Source organism: Lissotriton vulgaris, chromosome 4_2 (assembly GCF_964263255.1).
Source record: "Lissotriton vulgaris chromosome 4_2, aLisVul1.2, whole genome shotgun sequence".
Taxonomy (NCBI): Eukaryota; Metazoa; Chordata; class Amphibia; order Caudata; family Salamandridae; genus Lissotriton; species Lissotriton vulgaris.
Window position 1 is genome coordinate 8397275 of NC_141692.1, and position 26988 is coordinate 8424262.

The window sequence follows — 26988 nt, forward strand, 5'->3', positions numbered from 1 at the left end:
TCTCTAGTATCTCACAGCCATTTCTTGTGTCTGATAGGTTGTATCGTCATGTTCTTTTTCAAATTGTTTATCCGGAAAGTTATGGCATGGTGATCTGACCAGTCGCATGGCTCAATTACTATAATTGAGGCATTGTTAGTTTTTGATATTATCCAATCAAGCGTGGCTCCTTTTTCATGTGTTGGCTCCGTGCATACTTGGTTAAGATTTAACTCCGTTAGGAGGTCTTTCAGAGCGTTGACTTGTTTGTCTTGGTTGTCATTCCAGTGTAAGTTGAAGTCCTCCAGGACAATGTTGTTAGTTTCAGAATTGGCGTCGGTGGTGATGATTTCCATTAAATTGTCTATGAAGGTTGTATTATTGCCTGGCGGGTGGTATAGTGCATGTAGATTGCATACCTGAATATCTGCTGATCTTATCTTGAGATTTAGATGTTCACAGACTTCGAGAGGTTCTGATGGCACGTGTTTGACTTCTATTTCCGATCGGTAAATGCAGGCCACCCCGCCCCCTGTCTTTTTTAGTCTATCGAGTCTCACAATATTATACTGTGGGGGTACTAGTAGGTCCATACAAGGAGACGATGATTCCGATAGCCATGTTTCCGTCAGGATTGTCACATCAATTTCCTTGTTCATTATGAGATCAGCTATGTCTGATGCATGTTTTGTTGCCGACCGACAGTTAAGGAGTAGGCATTTTAAAGGTTTCCCTACTATCCTTGTGTTCATGTCATGTGATTCCGTCATTAGTTGTACTTGTTGTAGGTTGTTATGATTGTTTTTCCTTTCATTATGTTTAGATGTTCTGTTAGCATCGATCTGGACTGTTCTGATTTTTTCACCTTCCGCAGGGTCAGTAGACTCATATTCTCGAAGTAAAGATAGTGTTTCTTCTTCCGTAAGATGGTTGAGGTTCCTGTCAGGTCGATTTTGTCTGTTTGATAGTGGTAATGCCATCTTATTTCCTTCTTTTTGAGAGTTAAGAAGAACTTCTCGGATGTATTCGACTTTGTTGTGGGTGCTAACAGTGACTTCCAGCATCTTTTTCATTTCTTGTACCGTGGTTAGAATACTGACCATCTGAGTTTGAAGCTCTTTGATTATTCTTCGAGTTTGGAATGAGGTGTTAGGTGCGTTCATCTTCTCTTTCAATAAACTTGTTTTGCGTTCACACTTTTGATTTTTGGCCTCTTCATCGGACCACTTCCCTTCTTGTCACTAGTTTGGTAGTCTGCTCCTTCTTTGTTCATGCCTTGGACAGCCGTTTTGTCTCCTAGCCCATCAATATTTTGGTAGTCTGCTCCATCTCTGTTCATGTCGTGGACAGCCGGGTTGTCTTCTATACGTCATTATTTTGGTTGTCTCCTCCGCCTCTGTCCATGCCGTGTGCAGCCGTGTTTTTTCTATATCACCCTTAGTTTGGTAGTCTGCTCCGCCTCTGTTCATGTCGTGAACAGCCTTGTTGTTGTCCGTCTCATTAGTTTCCGTGTTCTCCATTGGTGTATTACTCCTCTGTGATGACCTGTTAATGATGATAGATGTGGAATCTTTCCTCTGATATGTTTTCAGGGTGGCATTCGCAGCTCGTGTATCCAATTCAACTCTTCCTGTGTCCTTTCTGGTCTTGCGAGGTTGTGTTGGATCTTCCATCTGAGAGATTTTCAGGGCTGTGTTCGCACCTTTTGTGTCCAAGATGGTTTTTATTGTGATATTCTTTGTTTGGGGTTCTCTTGTTTCGCTCATGACACCTTGGTGTATTGGAGGTAGTGGATCCCTCTGGTTTGTGTCAGGTAGACGGTCTGATTTGGAAGCTCTGTGATGATCTAAGGAGTTGTCTTGTGTGGTCAGTTGTGTTTGGGGTCTTGCTTTTATTACGCATCCTTTTAAGGTTGAGAACAGCTTGTCAAATTTGTTTAATTCGCTATCAATTGCTTGTATGAGCACTATACCGTTCCTTAATATCGTTATGCATAGGCCCGCTTTACAACTATGTGAGGGTTGGCTCATAAGTTTTGTGCCATGTGGGACGTTCTTTATACTTTTTATATTAAGCATTTCTGTGATGGTATTGCGCCAAATCGCCGTTCTTCTAGTGAAGAATATCAAATCATTCATTATAGTACCTTTATCATTGCTATAGGTTGGGTCCAGGATTACTGTGTCCGATTTTTTTCTTAAAAGATTATGTTTGAACTTTTTGGCTGCGTTCTTAAACAGATTGGCTGGGTATTCAATGGTATGGGCGTTCGTGCCTTCCCGCTGCAAGTAATGGTCCATCATATTTTCTTGGCAAAGGAGAATCTTTGATTGAGTATATATTTAACTCAGTTTATCAATATCATTCTGTCTAATTACTAGCCTGTGTTGTCCTTATATTAACCAGTTTGAACTGGGCTATGCACAGGGACACCGAATGTGCCCCCAGTGCAGACTTCAAAGCACTCTCAGAGTACACCTACCCAGCCCCAGTACACTAAAGCCTGTCTGGGAGGTGGTTACACCTCCCTGTGACAGGAAGTCTATTGTCCAGGCCTCCCCTGCCGGAGTTTCGTCCAGCAGCAGTAGGCCAGACTTGTGTCTGTGGCTGCAGCATCCATTTTGTGATGCCATGGCTCATTTAAACTGGTACCGGGTATACCGGTGTGTACATGTCCCTCCATCTAGAACGGTGGGATCATACCCCCGCTGCCAGGACAGATAGGGGGTATGATTCCAAAGTGTTTGACACCAAACGCGACATGTTTCTGTGCAGCCATTCCACAGTTAGCATTTAACGCATCGTTATGATTAGGGCTCCCGGTTTTATGGTATTTATTTTTGGGCCATTTCCATCAGTATTTATCCATATTTATTTTTGGGACATTTTATCTTTATTTATCCATATTTTTTTTGTGTTCTTCGAGTATAAGAAGTTGTAAAACTGTACATTTCCGTATCTATTTAACTGATAGTCATTCACTCATACTATGATGTCTGTCGTTTTTTAGCTATTCAAGCTGCCTAATTTTACATAATAGTACATCCAATGGTAAATACTAGCTTTATGCCATACATGGATCACTGACATAATATCGACAGACAAAATTTCGACCTACCAAAATATCGAGGTAAAAATATAGAATGCCAGAATATCGACTGCCTATCTACAAACAGGTAAGTACAAAAATATTGACTCCAAAATATCGATTGTAAAAAACTATAGACTGTCAAAATATCAAATTTTTTAAATGTCTTAAAATTAATTTAAAAGTAATATAATAGGAAATATAATTAATTTAAACATACATACAATATTTTAAAAAATGTAAAATTATTAAATAATAATGTAACTTTAAAATACAAAACATTTTTTTATACATATATATATATATATATATATATATATATACATATTGTTAACAAAACATATACAATATTTTTACCGTACGATGGCGAGAGAGTTACATTTAATATCACCACTCCAGTGACTGCAACAGTAGGGAAAACATTGGATAGCGTAGAGGTAAAAATTACTATTCCAACGCCAAAGAGCGCAACAGTAGGGAAAACATTGGATAGCGTAGGGGTAAAAATTACTATTCCCACTCCAAAGAGTGCAACAGTAGGGAAAGCGTTGGATAGCGTAGGGGTAAAAATTACTATTCCCACTCCAGTGAGCGCAATAGTAGGGAAAGCGTTAGATACCGTGATGGTAAAAATTACTATTCCCAATCCAGTGAGTACAACAGTAGGGAAATCGTTGGATAGCAGAGGGGTTAAAATTACTATTCCAACTCCAGAGAGTGCAACAGTAGGGAAAGTATTAGATAGTGGGAGAGTAAAAATTACTATTCCCACTCCAGAGAGCGCAACAGTAGGGAAAGTGTTGAATAGTGGGAGGGTAAAAATTACTATTCCCACTCCAGAGAATGCAACAGTAGGGAAACCGTTCGATAGCGTAGGGGTAAAAAGTACTATTCCCACTCCAGTGAGAACAACAGTAGGGAAAGCGTTGGATAGCGTAGGGGTAAAAAAATACGATTCCCACTCCAGTGAGTTCAACAGTAGGGAAAACGTTGGATAGCCTAGGGGTGAAAATTACTATTCCCACTCCAGAGAGTGAAATAGTAGGGAAAGCGTTGGATAGTAGGAGGGTAAAAATTACTATTCCCACTCCAGAGAGTGCAACAGTAGGGAAAGTGTTGGATAGCGTAGGGGTAAAAATTACTATTCCCACTCCAATGAGTGCAACAGTAGAGAAAACGTTAGATAGCGTAGGGGTAAAAATGACTATTCCAACTGCAGAGAGTGCAACAGTAGAGAAAATGTTGGATAGCGTAGGGGTAAAAATTACTATTCCCACTCCAGAGAGTGCAACAGTAGGGAAAGTGTTAGATAGCGTAGGGGTAAAAATTACTATTCCCACTCCAGTGAGTGGAACAGTAATGAAAATGTTAGATAGCGTAGGGGTAAAAATTACTATTCCAACTCCAGAGAGTGCAACAGTAGGCAAAGCGTTGGTTATTGGGAGAGTAAAAATTACTATTCCCACTCCGGAGAGTGCAACAGTAGGGAAAGCGTTTGATAGTGTGAGGGTAAAAATTACTATTCCCACTCCAGAGAGTGCAACAGTAGGGAAACCTTTGGATAGCGTAGGGGTAAAAATTACTATTCCCACTCCAGTGAGTGCAACAGTAGGGAAAGCGTTGGATAGCGTAGGGGTAAACATTACAATTCCCACTCCAGTGAATGCAACAGTAGGAAAACGTTGGATAGTGGGAGAGTACAAATTACTATTCCTACTCCAGGGAGTGCAACAGTAGACAAAACGTTAGATAGTGTACGGGTAAAAATTACTATTCAAACTCCAGAGAGTGCAACAGTAGGGAAAAAGTTAGATAGCGTAGGGGTTAAAATTACTATTCGAGCTCCAGAGTGTGCAACAGGAAGAAAAGCGTTGGATAGTGGGAGAGTAAAAATTACTATTCCCACTCCAGAGAGTGCAACAGTAGGGAAAGCGTTTGATAGTGGGAGGGTAAAAATTACTATTCCCACTCCAGAGAGTGCAACAGTAGGGAAACCATTGGATAGCGTAGGGGTAAAGATTACTATTCCCACTCCAGTGAGTGCAACAGTAGGGAAAGCATTGAATAGCTTAGGGGTAAAAAATACTATTCCCACTCCAGTGAATGCAACAGTAGGGAAAACATTGGATAGTGGAAAAGTAAAAATTACTATTCCCACTCCAGAGAGTGCAACAGCATGGAAAGCGTTGGATAGTGGGAGGGTAAAAATTACTATTCCCACTCCAGAGAGTGCAACAGTAGGGAAAGCTTTGGATAGCGTAGGGGTAAAAATTACAATTCCCACTCCAGTGAGTGCAACAGTAGGGAAAGCGTTGGATAGCGTAGGGGTAAAAATTACTATTCCCTCTCCAGTGAGTGCAACAGTAGGGAAAACGTTGGATAGCTAAGAGGTAAAAATTACTATTCCAACTCCAGAGAGTGCAACAGTAGGGAAAGCGTTGAATAGTGGGAGGGTAAAAATTACTATTCCCACTCCAGAGAGTGCAACAGTAGGAAAACCGTTGGATAGCGTAGGGGTAAAGATTACTATTCCCACTCCAGTGAGTGCAACAGTAGGGAAAGCGTTGGATAGCTTAGTGGTAAAAATTACTAATCCCACTCCAGTGAATGCAACAGTAGGGAAAACATTGGATAGTGGGAGGGTAAAAATGACTATTCCCACTCCAGAGAGTGCAACAGCAGGGAAAGTGTTGGATAGCGTTGGGGTAAAAATTACTATTCCCACTCCAGTGAGTGCAACAGTAGGGAAAACGTTAGATAGCGTAGGGGTAAAAATTACTATTCCCACTCCAGAGAGTGCAACAGTAGGGAAAGCGTTGGATAGTGGTAGAGTAAAAATTACTATTCCCACTCTAGAGAGTGCAACAGTAGGGAACGGGTTGGATAGTGGGAGGAAAAAAATTATTATTCCCACTCCAGAGAGTGCAACAGTAGGGAAACCGTTGAATAGCGTAGGAGTAAAAATTACTGTTCCCACTCCAGTGAGTGCAACAGTAGGGAAAGCGTTGGATAGCTTAGGGGTAAAAATTACTATTCCCACTCCAGTGAATGCAACAGTAGGGAAAACATTGGATAGTGGGAGAGTAAAAATTACTATTCCCACTCCAGAGAGTGCAACAGTATGGAAAGCGTTGGATAGTGGGACGGTAAAAATTACTATTCCCACTCCATAGAGTGCAACTGTAGGAAAACCGTTGGATAGCGTAGGGGTAAAAATTACTATTCCCACTCCAGTGAGTGCAACAGTAGGGAAAGCGTTGGATAGTGTAGGGGTAAAAATTACTATTCCCACTCCAGTGAGTGCAACAGTAGGGAAAACGTTGGATAGTGTAGGGGTAAAAATTACTATTCCCACTCCAGAGAGTGAAACAGTAGGGAAAGTAAATACTTCATATATATTTGAAAATAAATGAAATATTAATACTAATTACAAATTATTAAAAATTAATTACCAAATATATTTGAATTATTTTCCAATCAATAATTAATTAACAATTAAGTGTACATAAATGCCAATAATTTAAAATATTTAATTAATTATAATTAAATTACTTCCCACCCTATTCCCCTATAAACCCACAACCCGCTCTAGAAAAAAAAAAAATCACATATTTATCAAATAATCAATTAATAAAAATTAATTACCAATTATATTTTAATTAATTTCCAATCAATAATTAATTAACAATCAATTGTACATAAATACCAATAATTTAAAATATTTAATTTAATATTATTAAATTACTTCGCACCCTATTCCCCTATAAACCCACAACCCACTCCAGAAATTAATTAAATAAAATTCACATAATTATCAATTAATTTATTAATTTATTTTTAATTAAAAATGAATTACCAATTATATTTTAATAATTGCCAAATAATACTTAATTAACAATTAATTGTACATGAATACCAATAATTTAAAATATTTAATTACTTATTATTATTAAATTACTTCCCACCCTATTCCCCTATAAACCCACCACCCGCTCCAGAAAATAAATAAATAAAATTCACATAATTATCAAATAATCAATTAATAAAAATGTATTACCAATTACATTTTAATTAAATGCCAATTAATACTTGATTAACAATTAATTGTACATAAATACCAATACATTAAAATATTTAAATAATTATAATTAAATTACTTCCCACCCTATTCACCTATAAACCCACAACCCGCTCCAGAATTATATTACACAAAAATTAAATACCATAAATTGACTTAGTTACTTACCAAAAATTCAATATTTTTGTTGTCTATATTCCATCCATCTATATTTTTGTTGTCTATATTCTGTCCCTCGATATTTTTGTTGTCTGTATTCTGTCCCTCGATATTTCTGTTGTCTATATTCTGTCCATTCGATATTCTGTCCATTCTATATTTTTGATACAATATTATTGTCCTTCTATTCAATATTTTTGTAGTCTATATTCTGTCTTGTCTATATTCTGTCTACTCGATATTTTAAAATCGATATTTCACTACATCGATCTTTTTGTTGTCGATATTATGTCTGTATACCACCATACATGTATGTGACATATTCTGTTATTTTAAAAAAGTCATAATTTTTCATTTCCGTGGCTGTCTATCTGCTCAGCTGCTGGTCTATAACTCATGAAAGATTGCACGGAGAATTACTTAAATGAGGCACCATTTTCTGTACTTATCCACTTTTAAAAATAAATGCACACAGAAAACACATTGGGGCATATTACCAAGGGGGGCGATAGGCAATTATCGCCGGTTTAGCGGCCATTTTCGGCCGCTAAGTGGCGATAATTCTATTGCTCTATTAGCAACCTGTCGCTAACTGATGTTAGCGACAGCTGTTAGGCGATAGCGAGCGTTTTGGGGTCCGCTTTGCATGTCAGCGATATTTATCGCTAATGACATGCAAAGTGGGCGTACCCAAGCTGTTAGCGACTGAGAGCAGTCGCTAACCCCGCTATCGCCTATTAGCAAGGCGGGCGTAGCGATGGAAATATTCCCGCTATCGCCAAAAAACTAACGCCTGCTCAGACCAGTTCTTAGCCATGTTATTCAATGAGAGGTGGATAACATGGCTAAGAGCATTTTGTCGCTAATGCATGAATATCGCTGTATTCTCAGCGATATTCACGCTATCGCCGGAAAAATTATCGAGTTGGAGATAAACGTTGCTAATAGCAAGTTATCTCCGCGATAATTTCCGGCGATGCTTAGCGATAAAAAAATCGTTTCAAAGCCTAGTTAGCGATAAATATCTCTACTCATTGGCAATATGCCCCATTGTTTTCTGTCTGTAGTTATCTGTAAAAATAAGTAAAAACGAAAAACAGGGAGCCCTAGTTATAATGCATTTAAGAGTATATGTTCTAACTGCATCACAGAAGAGCCCCAGAGAATAGTTTACGAAGGCTGCAGAGGGATCCTGCTCATGCATGGGAACCCTCTCACACAAAACCCAGCACCCTGCCTTCGGGAGTGATAAGGCCTGCCATGGGGTAACTGATAGGTTTATGTGTGTAGTGATTTAAGGTAGATATAGGTAACCTATAGCTAAGTAAGGGGTGCATGCACCACCTTACCCAGGCTGCAGGAGCAGTCCTGTGGTGCCATTTTGGAAGGCTTCCCAGGGGTGGCATAATACATGCTGCAGCCCCTGCTAGGCCTCTGGGGTACCTATGCCCTTAGTACCTAGTATACCATAAACTAGGGACTCACATGGGTGCCCCAGTAACCAAACTGGAGTGGACCAATAGTACATGGAATCAATTTAGCCAGGAAGCACCTAGGCTGGGGTCCTGGATAGCAGGGCCCCAGCCAGACTAAAGTCGAAAAACAGTGAAACATCAGCAAAAAGTAGGGTTAACCATAAGAGCAGATCCTTCTGTCCTACAATTGGTTTCCAGACTGGACCCATCAAGCCTTGTTTGTTGTAAATGGTCCGGTACCCGTGTATTGGTCCTGTGCAGCTCCAGTCAGCCCTGGCATCCCCAAAGTTGTAGTGGGGATGGATCTGGCCTGTGGGAGCTTGGTTATCTCTTCCTGGGCATCTGCTGCGTTGGTAGCCCCGGTGAGCGGCAGGTCGGTGGGCAAGATGTCGGTGAATAATACTGGAGGAGATTAACTCCTATACTCAAACTCAATTGGGAAAGTATCAACAGCTCTGTGGGTTTCTTGGAGTTTGCACATCGACAAAACAAATCTGCTTCTTCCACAATTGTTGGGGGCAGCAGTCATCCTGACAGGGTTGGAGCTATGTCATTGCTCCTTCGTTCTCATGATAGCACTCTTCTTTGTTCACTACTTCTTTTGATCCATCAAAATCTGAAATCTTGGTGTCAAGGGGTCCTTTAAATACTCAATTTAGGGGCATCAAGGAGAGTGATGTGTAGTAGCCAATGGGCTACCTACCCCTCGGGTCACTACACCCCAATATTATCATTTCCTTTGGGAAGTGAGCGTCACCCTATTCCAGAATTTCTAATTACTCCACACACATGATGGTTGAGGTTCTAACTTGGTGTTTACTTCTGGCTTGTCACCCTAGATGTGTGACCAGCCTGACAGTGCGTTACACCTCCTACATAGCTACTTTTCGTGCCTATCATGGGACCAGATGGGCCTTGGCAGAGGGTGGCATCTCCCCTTTCTAAGGAGCTTTGAATCGCTTGCATATCAAAGGGTGGAGAGACCTTTGAACCCTCCTGCCTTGATATGCTGATTTACCAACCTTCTGGAGGGAGAGGTGTAATCCACTACTCTCCAGAGCAGACATTGTTTCAGTCCACTGAAAGAAGAGTTGTCACCTCCTAACGAGTTAGAAACTTGTCTGTGGTGGCAGGCTGGACAGGACCAGTCAGCCAGCACACATACAGGACTAGTAGGGTGTTGGACCTGTCAGCCTTAGGGTGGTCTTCCCCTACCATTTTGCCCTTTAGCCTCTCATTTTTATCTTACCTTTTGTTGGACTTAGGACTCTGGGCGCCTCACCACTGCTAAACAGTGCTGAGGTGCGGGTGCTCTCCCCTAAAACCTTGTGAGGCTGGCATATCTGCCACAAGCCACTGCTACCACAGTAAGGCTTAATCCTCCATAGGCTAGCATTGGGAACCTCCCCTTATGGGATAACTTCTGACAGGGACCTAATAAGTCTGTCATGTTTGGTCTTGTTGGACTCGGGCGGGGAACCCTTTCCAATGATATATAGGGTTTGGACATTACTACGCTAGGGATCCCACTTTTATAGAGGGGACCTTTTCCTACCTACACTTAGATTAGGCTCTGCAGACTCCCCCCTCCCCTCTGCATACTGATAGCCTGCCTGGGTTGGGAGGTGGGAGTGGTGATTCACACCTTCTTCCCTGGGATGAGCTGTGATGGGCTGCCCACTGTAGCCTTAACGTCACTGTGACAGCTAGGTCAGGGAAGGCAGGGAACATACCAGCACTCCTTGGACTCTTCCAGAAGCCCCTGCCCCCAGACCCTTCCAGAGACTTCCACCACTTTCTGGCCCCTGGACTGTAGAATATATAAGGGAGGGTCCTGGCCTCGCGTTCTTGTTACACTGCTGGACCTGGAAGAAGCTCTGCTGGAGTGAGGACTGCTGCGCCATGAAGGATTGCCATTTGGGAGGAGGCCGTCTGCTCCAAGGAACTGCTGCCCCTACCTACTGAGCTGCCCTACTGCCTGCTGATCCTGCCGTGCTAGGGAGACCAAAGGAGTACCATCATCAGAGTGTCTCCACAAGATCCCTGAGAAACTGCCTTTCTTTGAACAACATTCATAAGGACTGCCTTTTCTTGAACCACAAAATTCCCAAGACCTGGAAGCTGTGTCTACGTGTAGCCTTGCTGGCTCTGGTACTTTTAAAGGACCTGCCCCTGCCACACAGGGTGTGGAAAGCCAACTGGTTCCTCTCCCACCATTAATGCTGCCAGTGCGGGCTGAGCGCCCAATTTAAATCGCCCCCTGTGATGCTGTGTGCGCGGGTCTAAAACCACCTTATGGACATCCCTGTGGGAGAAGGACTTGTTACGGGACCTAAAGGCACTGTGGACAGCCACGGCCCGCGGGGGGAGTTTCGGTGGGGCAGAGAGGCGGGGCGGGAGAGGGGCAGGATGGGGGATGTAAAAACCGGAATATGGACAATTGAAGGTAAGTAAACAATTTAATAAATAAAACGAATTTCGTAGCGCGCCCTGCATCGCATTTTAAGATGCAGGGCGCGCTACGAAATTCATTTTATTAATTACATTGCTTACTTACCTCCAATTATCCAGTGGAGTGCTATATAGCGCTGTGAAGATTAGCCTGCACACTTGTCACTTTTTCCTCCTGTGCACTTTCTACTACCTCATGTATTTTTGGTAGCCCACATTTTTACTACCTCATGTATCTTGTTTGCTCACAAGTGTCACAATTACCTTGTCTACCTTATGTATTTTTGGTTTCTCAAAATTTTTACTACCTCATATATTCTTGTTTGCTCACAATTATCACTTTACCGTATGTAACGTAACGTATGCCTCTGCAATCTGTTGCTCGTGTGATGTTCTCAGGTTGTATCAATTCTGTTCCTATTGTGAAGCGCTCTGACACCTTCGGGTAAAGCCCGCGCTATATAAAATTGCATAAATAAATAAATAAATAAATAAATAAACCAAGGGATCTCGCCGCGTCTACCAGACCAGCTAATACCGGCAGGAGCGGGAGAGAGCGAGAGGCCGTGCCCACCCTCAGGGAGTGGGTGGCGTCTCCAACGGAGGGCGGGGTGGCCGGCCTGCAGGGAACCATTCACGGCTCTCTGTGTAGACTGCCTGGTACAGCTTGTGCACCCCTCCTCGGGAAGGGGGGGGGGGGCTGACTGACTGCACCGGAATCGCGGGCCTGAGGAGGACAACCTCGAAGTAAACCACGCACTGCGGGGACTGGACTACGTGCCCCCGGGCATTCAAATTTCAACCAACACACTGGGGCATTTTCTAGTATGCGGGCCAGTGTGGCTGCACCGTTTTTGGCACCTCCTAACTGCATACACACCGCCAACAACCTCCTAAGTGCAACGGGGGGGGGGACCCGCACTTTACCGCCACGGTTAGGGCAAAGAGTGCCACGCCCCCCTCTAACCTCTTGATCAGGGCATTGTTGATACAAGCCACTGAAGGCCTTTTCTTCTTTCTGGGAACAATTTACTTGTACCTTTTGTCCTGCTGGGAGCACAGGGGCATGTGTTTCCCACCACTGAGGATTCCCCGGCAGTTTGCCCCCAAATCTGTGACTGGTTTTCACTGCTGAAGGTGGCTGGCGAAGTCTAGAGCCCACAAGCCCAATTTTGTGACCAACTTACAGAGAGCCTTTTAAAGCCATATTTGGCCCTGAAACCTTTATGACCGTACGTGGAATATCATCGCCATATTTTTAGATCTTGCATATTTCTAGATAAAGATATCTTTAATTCTATATCCAACTGGCGTGGTGTCCTTTTCTGACTGTCTTTACAGTGTCATCGCTGTTGTGTGTTGCACAAATACTTTACCCATTGCCTCTGAGGATACGCCTTTGCTGCTCTGCGCCAAGCTACCAGGTGGGAAGCGGTGGTCCCTACTTGGACCAGGGTGCATACCCCTGCCAACTAGAGACCCCGGTTCTAACATAGGGTTTAGGGATACCTCTAAGGTACCCTCTAGGTGCATGTATTAATAAATAAATCACTTGAATCAGTGTGGGTTTATTAATATGAGTTGTTCGATGCAGCTGAAGAACTCATGTTAACAGTTAACATGTTGCAGTGGAACAAGCCCCCCCCCCCCCGGCAACATCCATTGCACGCCCCTTTCAGGCAAAACATTTTGAAAATGTACTATAATTGGAAAGCGGCGTTAAGCCATGCTTCGTAAAAAGTGACGTCTGGTGGTGCAATCCCCTTGTAAATATGCCCCCTTGTTTCCAGGAAGGAATACTGAAGTCTGTTAGCAGGCCTCAGTGCAATGTCGGAGTCGAAAATCAGCCTCCAATAGTTCAAAATGGGGCAAAAAGTAGGAGAAAAGCCCAGTTTCTGACACTTGTTCCTGCTTTTGCCTCCTTATTTACTGCTTTCACCTTCCTTTCCCCCTGCTTTTGTAAGTGATTTCTCGTGCTTTTACTTCGCTTTTTACTGCTTTTTCCTTTCTACCCCCACTGTTTTTCTGAGTGCTTTCTCCTGCTTTTGCCTTGTTTTTCATTGCTTCTCCATGTTTTTTCTCATTTCAGAGGCACTCAAGACATGGTTGTTCCAATGACCAGAGCACGGCGAAGCAGCTAGCAACTCCAGCGCCTTGAAACACTCACTGTGATTTGCCCCGCTTTACAAATCCCGATTCATTGATTTCTGCAACATGGGGTGGAACACAGCTGACCACAGCTTACAAAGCTGGGGTCGGAATACACGCTGCAGAATTCTGCAGTCTGCCCTTCAAGCCATAAAAGGCGTCTTTTACTGTTTGAATGTTTATTTTTCTTCTGAATGAAAGCGAATATCACCTGTACCTTGAAGCAATCTCCATGAATGTGAATATTCACGCGGTCATTTGCAATGCACAGAAATAAATGTATATTGTTAAATATATAAAAGTGCTTTTCTCATTATTCATTCAGTTGTTACTTATTTTGTGAATATACAGCAACGTATTTAATAAGGGGATACCATGTGTGAGGAAATGCCCCTGTTACTTACCGGTAATCTTCATTACTCCGAGTATAGTCTTCCTCGCCACATGATTTACATAGTGAGCATAAGCTCCACGACAGAACCCTCCAAAGCAAAAAAAGCCTCCCACCCCCTCCCAACATGGCCGACCAGTCCCACCTGACCTCTATAAGAGGCGGACCGGCCCAACCAACAGCCTGATCTACCAAGCAAACAATGAAGCCGATAGCCAGACCGGGAGGGGGGGAGGGAACTCATGTGGCGAGGAAGACTATACTCGGAGTAATGAAGATTACCGGTAAGTAACCGGGGCATTACCTCCTCGTTAGTCTTCCTCGCCACATGATTTACATAGTGAGCAAATACCCAAGCCAACAAGGCTTCATTGACCACCATAAGAACAACACCACACGGTGATGCAGAGAAAAACAACACAAGGTTGAAGTAGAAGAAATGAAAAGAAAACAGGGATCACAGGAAACCTGAAATCAAGACATAAAGGAAAAGTAGGCCAGCCAGGAGCCGCAGCACCTGCACTCCGAACGGCCCCAGCGAAGTCACCCCGGGACCGAAAGAGTCCCATGAACAAGGGGGGGGACGACAACGTCGATGCCCGACAAATCTCCACAGAGGAGACACCCATGAATGAGGCCCAGGACACAGAGCCACACCCCGTGGACCGACCCTGGACCCCTGCCGGATCCACCGAACCCAGCGAAGCGCCGGAAAGGATGATAGCCTGTGCAAGCCAGCGAACCAAGGCGGAAAGAGAGGGCTAGCGGCCCGAACGAACCGGACCAAAAGACACAAACAGGTCATCCCCCCGGGAAAGGGAAGGCGTGCGGTCAAGAGAAACCAAAACCGCACACCGGACAACCAGCACGGACAAGAGAGGAACCTTGTCGGCAGGAAAAGGCGGTAATGACACCACCCGAGCCCGGGACACCAGGGAAGGAACCCCGGGAAGGAAACGGGGGACATGCCGGAGGAACAACCGTCCGGCAAAACCCGCAAGAAGGGAGGGGAGCGGAGGCACGACCCCCGCACGCCCATCCGCCCAGGAGACACCACTGCCACCAGGGATAAAACCACCTAAAAAGGTGAGGAACTGCCAAGCCCCCGAGGCCAGGGGCACCAAGGGCGGACCCTGAAGAGCTCGTAGAACGAGAGAGAGAACCCAAGGGGGAGACAGGTAGAGCGTCCGAGGGCGACGGAGAAAACAAACTCCGGAGCCAAGCGAGCCACCAGTGAAACCAGCCCGTCGAACACCGGACTGCGGAAGGCCCGCAAGGCAGCCCATCGGGCCCACCGGGAAGAAGGGGCCACGCCCAAGGAAAAACCCCTCAGCCAGGAAATCCAAGACCCGCAAGGGGTCCACGGAGGCGCGGGCATCACAAAACCACAACCCCAGAAGAACAACCCTGAGCAAGCAGCGACATCCGCGCCAGAATCAGGCCTGCAGACGGACTCAGGCCAGCCGAAAGAGCCGGCCAACACCGACACCGGACCAACCACGGAACGGGAAGAACCGGGATTGGCCAGTAGGCCCGAACCGCCAGCTCGCAAAAGGAGAGGGTACCAGGGGCGGCGGACCCCGCCGGGAACCCACACAGGAACGCTCCACGAATTTGCGTGTCAACCATGCGCCAGGGCCATGCCAAACTGCACTGTAACGTTCCATCAGTAGTCCACGCGCTGCCGAAGCGAGCACCCAGGAGCACCCCGGCCCTGCCCAAGCGAAGCCAGCAGAGGACCCGTGGTAACAGAGGGCACGGGGGAAACGCGTACAGTAGACCGAAAAGGACAAGAGAAAGACAGGGCAACCACAAGGACCCGGGCGGAGAGACCAGAACCCGGGCCGGAGGGCCGAGACCCCCTCCGTGGCCAGAGCCACCGGAGGCAGACCGAGTCGATGCCCCAGGCGCCGAAACCCCACCGGGGTCAGGGCGAGACCAGGCAACGAAGGCAAGACCCGACACAGTCGAACCGCCTCCACCAAGTCGGACCCCGGGGGAAAGACAGCCCGAAGGGACAGGACCGGTGACACCAACACCACCAGGTCGCCCGACCCGACCAAGACCCGGGGTGTCATCCTTGCGCAGGGGCCATGCTAATCTTCTCATCCAATTATAGTAAACGTGCGGCCGAAGCGAGCACAGCAAAAAGACGGCAGTCCAGGAGGACATTCAGCAACCCCCGAAGCACGAGGAGCTGTGCGACTGCAGGAGATCCCAACGACCCCCAAACGACCCGGCGCCAAAGGACGCCCCCCCCCCTGAATGAACCAGAGGGAAGTACCGGGGCCAGGCACACGCCCCCCGAAGAAGGACAAGCCCGAGACGAGGACCGAAGGGTCCACCGTACATAGGTCAGGAAGCCGACGGATGAGAGACACCGCCAGACGTGAAGCCTCACCCACGGGAAAAAAAAAAACGAGGCAGAGAGGTAGCACACGGCCAGACAGGGAACCCCAAGACCCACACCCGGCGAAGAAGAACCACCAGGTGGGCCAGGAGCACAGCTCCCCCCCCCTGGGCCAGAAGGCACGCCCAACGGAAGTACCCGCAACCGAGAGTGGGGACCCCCACTCGTAGGCCGGCCCCACAGGCCAACTCACGGTCCCAGAAAAACCTCCAGGCGAGACAAGGGAAGGAGCAGGGACCCCAACCCGTCGAGACGGTGGGACCCCGCGGAAAGTCCGCAAGACCAGCAAGACCGGACACCGGCCAGCAAGCCCGAAGAGCCCAAGGACCGGGACAGCCACGTCCCATCTAGGGGCTAAAAAAAAAGGGAGCGGCAGTACCCGTACAAGACCGGGAAGAGCCGACACTCGGGCCCGGAAGCCAAACCCGAAAGCACCCCGTGAAGACTGACTTCGGGCGGAAAGGCCGAAGGGCCCCACCCCTGCAAGGGCGGGACGCCCTCACCCACAGGCGGACGGGGAGTCCGAAGGAAGGCCGCGCCCGGGGGAGCGGGCCCCAAATGAAAAGCCGGAGACAGCCCGAGTAGGACATTCGCCTTCACCGCCGACAAGGACGCAGCCAGACCAGACGGCCGAGCCAGCCTTGCGGCCACCAGAGTGGGACAGGTGACAAAGCCCACCTCCCCAACGCCCATCACAACGGGCGCAGGCAGAGGAAGGGAGTCCGGAGACATGCGCAGAGATCGTACCCCGAGAAACCCCGGGAATCACCACCGCCGCCGGCAGAGGGAAAATCACGCCATAACGCGGAACGAATCACGCACTCGCGTGAACTCCCTGTGCAGGGGCCAACTGCACAGAAGCGTAAAACGCCACAAACATAGCACACAACACACCCGCAAGGGCCCAAGGCGCTCGCACGAAAGCTGATGTGGACCCCCTCCTGGCTAACTCCCTGAGGCGTCCATCCCCGGACACACCCAAGGTGGAGGCCAGGCCTCTGAAGCATGGAGGGGGCCGTTGTGGAGAAAAAGCAAGCTATTGCCCAGAGCCGCAGAACGTGACTCCAGGAGTGGAATAGGCACCGAGGCGAGAAATACCAGGACCGGGGACGCACACGACCCACCGGTCGAGAGGCAGACGAGGCGAGGAGGGGTCAAGGGACCCCGCCGCGCAAGGCCAGAAGGGCTAGCGCCGCCCAACAGGGAGACCCCGCACACGGAGCAGAAGGAATCCCCCGCCTCCCCAAGGAGACCAGAAGGCACAGCCACCCAGCCCCTCAAACTCACTTGATTCCGGAGCAACCTGATGGCCCAGGGCGAGCCAGGGCGCCAGAAAGGGAAAACAGACATAAGGGATCCGACCCCACGTCGTACCGCGCACCCCTATGTCGCGCCAGTGTAGCACCGTGAAGCTGGTCATGATACCACAGCATATGGCAATAATCCACATCAACAACACGAATTACACTTTCTCAAAGGCATTCATGTTTCACAACGCTGAGCATTTTCAATTCAAAGTCCTGACACGCACCCTGGTGGGCGTTGACTCTCGCAGAGCCTCACGGTATCTGTAGTCAACTTAATTAATCTTGAGTACGTTGCATCCAACGTTGTACATGTCTATTAAAACCCCCAAGTGGGTGCGTACAGAGTGCTGTATTCTGCGCGCTACACATTGTAACTCCCAGCACGACCTCCTGCCCATGTGAGGGAGCTCTAGCGACTCTCAGCCTAGAAGCTGGGAATCACACGCTGTGTGACCCACGCCTTGCCGAAGCGCCGCCGCCCCAGGTCAGGTCAGCCCGTCGTGCTCTACAACTGAGCTACTGCAACGAAAGCCCAGCGCCGGCAAATGCAGCCAGCGCACACGTCCACAACCCGTGGAAAGAAGGTAGAGCGCAACACCCGGCAGAAAGCCAGGCACGAGGCAAGAACCTTCAGTTGCACAAAACACAGCAGAGAGAGGCGGAAACTGTCATGACTAGCCAGCCCAACCGCCCATTTGTAGACATTCAAATGCAACTGCATTACCCAACCGGGTCACAAATCATACCGCAGTAAGCATACATGTTGAGATTTACAAACTGCAGGCAGACCGGCCGTAAAAGGGGAGCCGCTCGAGCCCAGGGGCACAAGAAACACATTCACACGATGGGCGTCTGCTGCGCTGGACCCAAAAGCCCACATAGTGGCCAGGGCCCATCAGTAACGACCTGGGGATACAAGGGAACGACCAAACACCCCACATCCCCGGCCGCCACCCCCCCCCCCCCCCCTGTAAACCCCTGGCACGCTAGAGCAGCACCTAACCGGCCCCATAGGACCGGGGGAAGGAAGAGGGGGGGGGATTTTTAGGCATAAGGCACCAGAGACCGCTAGAGCAGGTCCTCAACCCTAAAACCCAAGGGCCAGCTCACGCCGGCCCATCTTACCTGAACAGCGCCTCTGGAGAGAATCGCGCAGAACAAAAAAAACAGGTGTTGGTTGGGCCGGTCCGCCTCTTATAGAGGTCAGGTGGGACTGGTCGGCCATGTTGGGAGGGGGTGGGAGGCTTTTTTTGCTTTGGAGGGTTCTGTCGTGGAGCTTATGCTCACTATGTAAATCATGTGGCGAGGAAGACTAACGAGGAGGTAATGGGGTGTGCTATGTGATGTGGTCTTGTAACCTCACCAACCCCCTTAGGACCAATAGGTTTTGTTTGTCAAATCTTCAGCTCAACCCTGGGTAGCTGCGGCTCTGAGCAAGTGTAAATCTTTTAAATAGAAATTGCTAGAACCAAAGAAATCCTGCACCAATTTCGAAAAAGACTGTGTTTTTTGTATTTCCAGACACCACAATGAAAAAGGTCCACAGGAGGGTTCCGGAGATCTAGAATTTCAAGACATATTAAATCAAATTGTTTCACTCAACTGCGAACAAGCATTGGCAATTTCTACAAATGTGACACTTAGAAAACTTCGCCTTGTTTCAATGCGGTCAGCAGGTAAAGCAGTCTTCAGGCATTTCTAGGCATTTTATCCTTTACAGGGCCCTCCCTTGTAAGTGGTCCTGATGTAAGAGATGAAGGATGCTGATGATTTTCAAAGGATGCCTAGGGGTGGATACAGTCGATAGCAGTCTTGCTGAGAATTCTCTTTGGCGCACAAAGAGAGTAAGGTGACTGTGATCACAGGGTTGATGTCCCTCAAATCACTCTCTGTGCTGGTGGTATTCCACTCGCCACCTGACTATCACGCTTAATCACCATCGCAAGCCAGTCCTTCCTAGGTCAATAACGGGTCCTCTGGGTGTCCAGTTGCACTCCAGTGACACTCTGGGGCTCAAAAAACTTGGGTGCAATTTTGTGTATCAGGTCCGGGTGCCTGATGCTACTCAGCGACAGTTGGTGGTGCGATGAACGCTTTAACCTACCAATTCGCCTCTGCAGGTATCGTCAGCTGATGTGTTCCTGTGCTGCAAACAGGAGGCCAGTAAGCCGGTACTTGGAGTCTCTTGATAAGGCTCTGGAGACGACTTCTGCTTGAACAGGACAAGACAGGCACAGTCCTGGTCCTTCTTCCAGTACAGTCAAGATCTGAGTTTGGGGTGCCAGGGATGCCATACTAATACTCAGAAAATGCTCTCAGGGCAGGATGTGGTTGGTGACCAATGGGCTACCAGGCTCCCCCCCACCTGATGACCACTTGTGCGAACTGCGGCATCTGTGCCTCCCAGGAAGCACCATTCTGCCCACTTACAATATGAAAGGACCTCTTTCCTGGCGTGTGGAGCTCCTTAGCCCAAAACAGAGATGTGGCTACCAAAGGGCTTACACGCCCCTGATAATCCATTTTGGGAACTAGCTTCCCCTCTCCTGTCCCTAGTGTCAGCCTGTCCACCTGAACAATGGAGCAGCTTCTTTCCCAAGTGTTGCCCATTTCCCTTTGAAGGTGGCTTCTCCTTTGAAGCTAGCTCTTTAGCCCAGCATCCGGGTGGCTGCCTGCAGGAGGGAGGTGACACCACCTTCCGGAGCAGGCTCCTCATGTATCCTTTTCTGGTAGTCATTAGCATGTCACCCCAAGAAGGCAGAAGCTGTCTCAGTGACAGGACCCCATGTGCAACCGGTAACATCTCAGGGGACAAGATGCAACAAAGTGGCAACTTTGCTAAAATTGCATACTAGAACTTTTTACATTAATTTTGAATTGCAAATCAAGTCAAACTTAATGTGAATTTGTGATGCCTTGGATGACCCACTTTGGTTGCACCTTTTCAGAGTTATCACAGCTGAGGGGGTTCAGCAGGTAACTCTGTACTTGCAAATTGGGCAACCAGACCTTCCCATAGTAACAACGACAGGTTCCAGTTTTTACTATCAGAACATGTATAATATGTATTCTGCTCTTGAGATATGTTTCACCCAGCCTCATGACTCGATAGGCTTGCCATAGAGGTGACTTACACATATACCAGGTTGAAGTCTGGCCTTGCCATGACTTTAAATGGAAAAGTTGGGTCAGCAGTTCAAGTGCTCCTTCAGCAGCAGGCTCGGAGACTCATTTTACTCGTAACGTGCCCAGGGTGGCACAGCCAGTGCTACAATCCATGGAGGGACGCCCTACCATACAAGCCCTGGCTACCTTCGGTATCATTTACTAGGGATTTACAGGTAAGTTAGCTTAGCCAATTGGAAATGAGCCAATTTGACAGACCTGTGTAAGGGTAAGGGCTCAGGCACTGAGGTCTGGTTAGCAGGCCTGAGTGTACACTCAGAGTCGAAAAAGCAGCAGCAACCGATAAAAAACCGGGGGGTGACCTTATAAAAAGAGGCATTTCAATACACCATGTTTTTGAAAGAGATTGTCTACACCGGGCAGGCTTACATAAAGGTCATAAAGTGACCAGACTGTTGAATACGCTGCATCCCTTTGTCTATTGACAACAATTAGGAACTCCTTTTTTGTCATCAGACTTTGACCCAGACCAATACAAGAAGGGAGAAATGGGGAAACACTGGAGGAAGGGTGTGACACCAACTGTGACAAAGGGAGAAAGCCAAGATGAAAATTGACATGCAAGGTTGAGATAAAGGAACAGGGAGTGCCTGGTGGTGGATGAAATAGGCATGACATGGTGTTTCCCACTTCGACCTTCAATAGTCCTGGGCTCAGGCTTCTGAGAACTCAGGGCTCAGTACTTATTCTTTAACACATTAAGCGCCGGAAGCAAAAGCGCTCACTTATTGCCATTAAAACACATAATCTTCTTGTGGTGGCCTTTGCTTTAGTCGGCACAACTTTTAATCCATGGTGAGGTTTCCCATGCACAGGTGAATTTGGTTCACAAGTTTTTTGTTCATGGAGTGGTAGAAATTATTATTATCAGAACATCATCTGACCAAAATGTTGTTTTCAGTATTGTTTACAAAAGTATTGCCCCATATGACTTAATGGATAATGTACAACCGAGGAGATGATATTTCTTGTAAACGATATGTAGAAAACAATATTTGCCATAGGATACTTCTGTGTACAATACTCTGACATCCAACCGTGGCTCCTACGTGTTTGCTGATGGCAATTTTTAGTTTAACCTACCACTCTGTAGAGCAGTGACTTCTTGGGTCTCTAAATCAAGAGGTATTGCTTCCGGGGCAAATACATCAGCAGCTAGAGTCAGTGGTTACGATGGTTCCAACCCTTAGGCATTGCAGACTGTCTCCTGGAAGTAGTTCAGGTGACGGGGTGAGCTGATGCCATCTCCCCATTCAGAACCTCTGCATCAAAGCGTTCAATGCGGTTGGTAACTTGAGCTTCTCTTGGACAGTTGCTGCGAGTGACCTCTTTCTTTGCGCCTGGTAACAACGCAGCATCTGCATTTGTTTCTGCAGCTTCTTGTGCTGTAGTAGTTGTCTTCGCATAGTGGCAATATGGCCTCCTCCACGCGGGGTGTAGGGTGCAGAAAAAAAGACCTGAATAACAATAATTGCTTCAATAGAAGAAGAGTACCATGGCTCTGGGAGCTGCATCAACAGTTCACCACCAGGGATACACTGTGATCTTTAGATCCACCCACCCTCAGCCAATCAATGGCATTGAGTCTCTCAATCTTACCAATGCTTCCTCCATCATGGTTTCCATGGGCTCTGTTCAGTCACCACCAGTCCCACAAATCCGCTCTTCTCCCTGATTCTTTGGCACTGTCATGCCAATGCTCTGCTAGTCCAGCAGTTGCATTTTTGTGGATCCGAATACTTAAAAAAAAGAAATTCTAATGAGCTAGATTTATCTGAAACAATTGTAGAGCACTGTTCAGAGCAGGTAACATGTGTTAAACATTTTGTAGAAACTGAAAAGATCTGTATAACCCAAAATCATAACTTCGTCACGACCACCTGAGTAAAATAAAGAAAATTTATATAACGTGCACGGGAGCCTCAGATGGGTGCTGAGTGCTCAAATAGCAGAAGTAAAACACAAGCATTTATAGACACAGACCACAAGAGGATGCAGCATCATAATACACATAGTACAAATTAAGCATGGCCTATTTGACCAATTAGAAAGGGCCTAGTTGGTGCTATACCATTTATGCTCCCAAATATACTGTTAGTGACCCCGTGTCCCAAGTAGGCAGCTTCTGGGACTTTCCACTGTAATGCAATGTATTATCCTTGGCACCTGTCCGGTTAATAATTTGCAGCATCATAGCACGTACCAGACATATTTCTAAATGTGATATGCTGAAATGTCTGTGTCTAAGCGAGCATCTTCCTCTGTTCCGTTATCTTTCTGAGCAAACCTTGTGTTACAAAAACAGTTTAACTGAAGCACAATGGAAAAATACAAGCGTCTTTTGTGGCCGCTCATATGTCAACTTTAACAGGGTCTGAAGCTTCAAGCATTTGGTATCAAAGAAGAAAGATTGCTTTTACATTGCCCCATCTGAGACCAAATCACTACTGCTTACTTGCAGGATCTCCACATCATCATGTTGGTACCTCAAAATTACCCCTTAGTAGGCAGGGTGTTGAAACCAGAAACCAGTTGGTGCAATTATCCTGACCCTAGTGTAACCCACTGCCCTGAATTTTGTGAACCTCGAGAACTAACACTACTACTGCTATGCAGCACTATCATTGGTGCCCTTTCACAATATGTTCCCTTTCTATTGTATTCTTTGCAGTTTGCGTCCTATAACACCTAGTCATTTCTTTACTATATTTGTGGTGTGTACTTTCCAAAACCTTTCCTAATGCTATTTCTAAACGTTGTGGTCTGTAACATTGGCAATGGAACTTCCAGGTGAGTGTATCTATTCTATTTTTTCATTTTGGTACAATATCTCTATGTCATGTAAGCAGTATCTCAGGGCCAGTGCTAGGACTAGCAATGTGAGCACAATATTCTGGTTGCTGTGGAGTCACTGCTTTCTTTGTATGAGGACCATGGATTCAGGAAGTCAGTCACTAGCACTTGAAGAGAACGTAGGGGTCCTTGGAAGATAGTATCCAGAGGCCTGGCCTGCTGTAGGTAGCATGGACCTGCGTCCGTTGAGTTGTGCGTTCCTGGTGGAGGCCTGACCTGCAGCGAGCAGGAATCTGCCACTATTGAATTGAGCTTACTGTTGGAGGCCTGGCCTGCGGCGAGCAGGAATCTGCCTCTCCTCTAATCCTTCTTTGTTGTTGCTGGTCTGCTGGAGCGAATATTCTACTTGCGGGGCACCACAGATGACACTATTGGTGCAGATCGAGCTTGCCCTCCTTTGTCCAGCCCTACTCCTTTCTTGGTGTGGGAGCTGTGGATCCAGGATGTCACCTGGCTGGAGCTCTGGTGTGAGCTTTTTTCCAAACCAAGTCCTCTGTCTGGAGGCCATATGCTACTGGTGTCCCTTCGTCAGGAAGGCGCTACAGCACCTAACAATGTTAGTCTTTGTAGTGCTCCTCATGGACAAAAGAGCAAGTGGTAGTGCATCAATCTAGGTCAGTTCAGTGGATGCACAAATCTTCCCTATATTATTTTTAACACTCTGTTCTTTCTCTCAACATCGCACTCTGCTCGTTGATGATAGGCACAATGTAGTTTCTGTGTAGCTCCTAGCCCCTTGCACAACCCCTCAATCACGTGTGAGATGAACGGCGGTCCATTGTCAGAACCCAAAAGCATGGGCACTTAAAAGCGTGGAATGAACTCCTTCAGGAGGCATTTGGAAACAGTGTGTGCATCACAGTTCTTGGATGGGCTTGCTTCAGTCCATTTGCTGATCATTAACACAATAACCAACACGTACTTGTACATTTAAGTGGGGGGCATGTTGATGAAGTCCATTCCATGTGGGGACAATGTACCAGCATTTGAAAAACAGTCTGATCATTCCATCACGTCCTACATGTGATGGACCATGTAATAAGTAGGGCCATGGGAGCAAGCATTATTGTTGGTAAACATATTTTTCCATTTGGGCCGATCCATCTTCCCTCTTCTATTTGCCTATATCGTCCCCTTTCCATTCTTCCTTTTCTTCCACCCCACCCTTTGAGTAATATACTTTGGGTCATAATACATATTATTATCCTTTATCTTAATTTCATGACATCATGTGGAGTAGTCACAATTTGAACAATAGTGTTCTCAGAATCAGTTAAAGCTATTCCTTGTTTTTTTGCAACTCTCTTTGGTGGCAACAGGCCATGCAATAGTTGTGCTATTAATGGTGCATGGTATCTGTTGACCAGCCGAGGTGAGGAATTCCCTCATGGCCCACAGCTGGCCAAAATCATGTACTACCTCGAAAGCATTTCAACTGTGTGTGTAGATGTTTACTATTCTTCCTTCAGCCAGTCTATATGCTCTCATTAAAGCAACAAGCTCTGTTGCTTGAGCACGTTTGGATGTGTTTAATCTTGCCCCTTCCAGTACTTTTCTAGCCGTGCCCACTGTGTAAGAATTTTGCAGTGAGCCTGGGTTGTTGCTGAAGCATGAACCAGAATTAGAGCTATACCTCCATCGGGGAGGGTGTGCCTCTTAAATCACACTGAACATTTGCATACTTATCTGTGGCTAGCACACATGCATTACTCTTTACCAAACACCCCCTGTCTATGACACTTTGCTAGGTGAGTAATCAGTAGTGGTGCAATGTGTGGGCCAAATTTTCAGAATTATAGAACATATTTGCATCAGTGGAGCTTTCAGATATGAGAGGGTGAAAACATTTATCATTAAGCACATGGATCCAGGAATTAAGCACATGCATGCAAACATTTCGAAAACAGGAAACCTGTTACACTCTGTAGGGGAATGAAGGAAAGTACCTAACAATGATATTGTCTTCCCTGTACAAGACGTTAAAAAAATCCATTAGCTTCAAAAGCAAAAGAAGACCAAATGTTGTGATCCTGGGCATTTAATTTCCACCCCCCTGTTATATATGCATATATACACATACATACACAAATATATATATACAGAGACATTTTTCAGTGTCACATACAACAAAACATAGGCCTCAGTAACTTAGCAACTTACAACATCTTTCTGTATAAATGGAACCCATGCCACCCAGATTATTCAGATCTTAGTTCAATACTTGCATTGTTGTCATTGTGGGGAGAGAGTCAATATGTTCAAATGCATACTTTAAAGACTAGCACTTGACACAGGGACAATACTTATCAATGAACTGAAAGAACCTGATGTACAGAAATGAAACAGCTGTGCATGTTCATGAACTATACTATGAACTTTACAGGTCTTTAATATTTCTGCTGTAGACTGTTATCCTGAAAATGATGCTGTGCAGGGCATTCTGGCTACCACCCTTCAATTGCGTAACCTGACCTTTAGGCAAATGTTTGCCTCCTTACCCCATCTTCTCTCTTAATCCAGCACTCAGTCGTCAGAGTAAACAGCACCCTTCTGCTGTTCATGGGCCCAGATAGGACCTACTGGAAGGTCCTATGTGCCCCTTGCTGTTTAAGTAGCTAATACTGCAATGTAATGTAATCTTTTGTTCTTTAAAACAGCAAATGTCTCCTGTTGTAATTGACTCTGAGAGATGGGGGACCAGTGAATGACATCACTCTGGCCCTCACAATGTCAATTGACAAGACACATACCATGAAGCAAGACATAAAACAGACACGTATGACAAACATCTTCTCTCTGACGTTCTTGCATCTGAAAATGTTGCACCAAAACTTATTAAGTGCATATACACAAAATAACACTGCCCTTCATCACTCTTTAAATGTACTTTAAACAACTATAAATTGGAACAGTTATTCAATCCTATTTTGTTAAAATAAACTACTGCAAAGAATATCTTTCTTTTTTAACCAGTTCTGTTCAAACCCACAGAAAACTGTTGTAGTGTGTGGTTTAGTCTTGGCGCAGTGCCCAGAATCTGTGGCCTGCCCACGATCATTATTTCAAAGCCAGTCCAAAAGAGTTTCCTTTAACCTTGAAGTGTATGATATCATCAAAGGCCGTTATTATTATTATTATCATTATTATTAATATTATTATTATTATGGACATTTCTCAGTAACTATTGTTTCTTCACTCTTTGTACTCTACGAAATGATCAGGCGTTTCCTTCCACCTATTTGCCTCCCATCCTGTCTCATTAGTTCTGTATACCCTCTTCTATGTTCTACAGGTAATTACAGAAAGTCTTTGATAAAGGACATGAGATCTGCTCTGTAACCATGGTACATGTACAAATGCCACTTTATGTTCCTTCTCTCCAGGTGGTGGGGCCACATTTCATAGGGGCATTATCAATGTTGTAGGCACTTGGAAAGAAATCAGTGAACGTAAATTTGGCTAC

General features: G+C 46.1%; 1 protein-coding gene and 1 pseudogene across 1 annotated transcript in view; one reads left to right on the plus strand and one right to left on the minus strand.

Moving 5' to 3' along the window:
* Positions 1-13679, plus strand: part of LOC147718113 (lymphocyte antigen 6E-like) — a 421083-nt gene extending 407404 nt beyond the window's left edge. Inside the window, exon 4 of the mRNA XM_086919258.1 lies at positions 13320-13679. The gene's annotated coding sequence lies outside the window, so the exon portion shown is untranslated. The remainder of the gene's footprint in view (positions 1-13319) is intronic.
* A 2161-nt stretch (positions 13680-15840) lies between these two features.
* Positions 15841-15912, minus strand: LOC147718115 (U6 spliceosomal RNA; annotated as a pseudogene).
* Positions 15913-26988: the final 11076 nt, after the last annotated feature.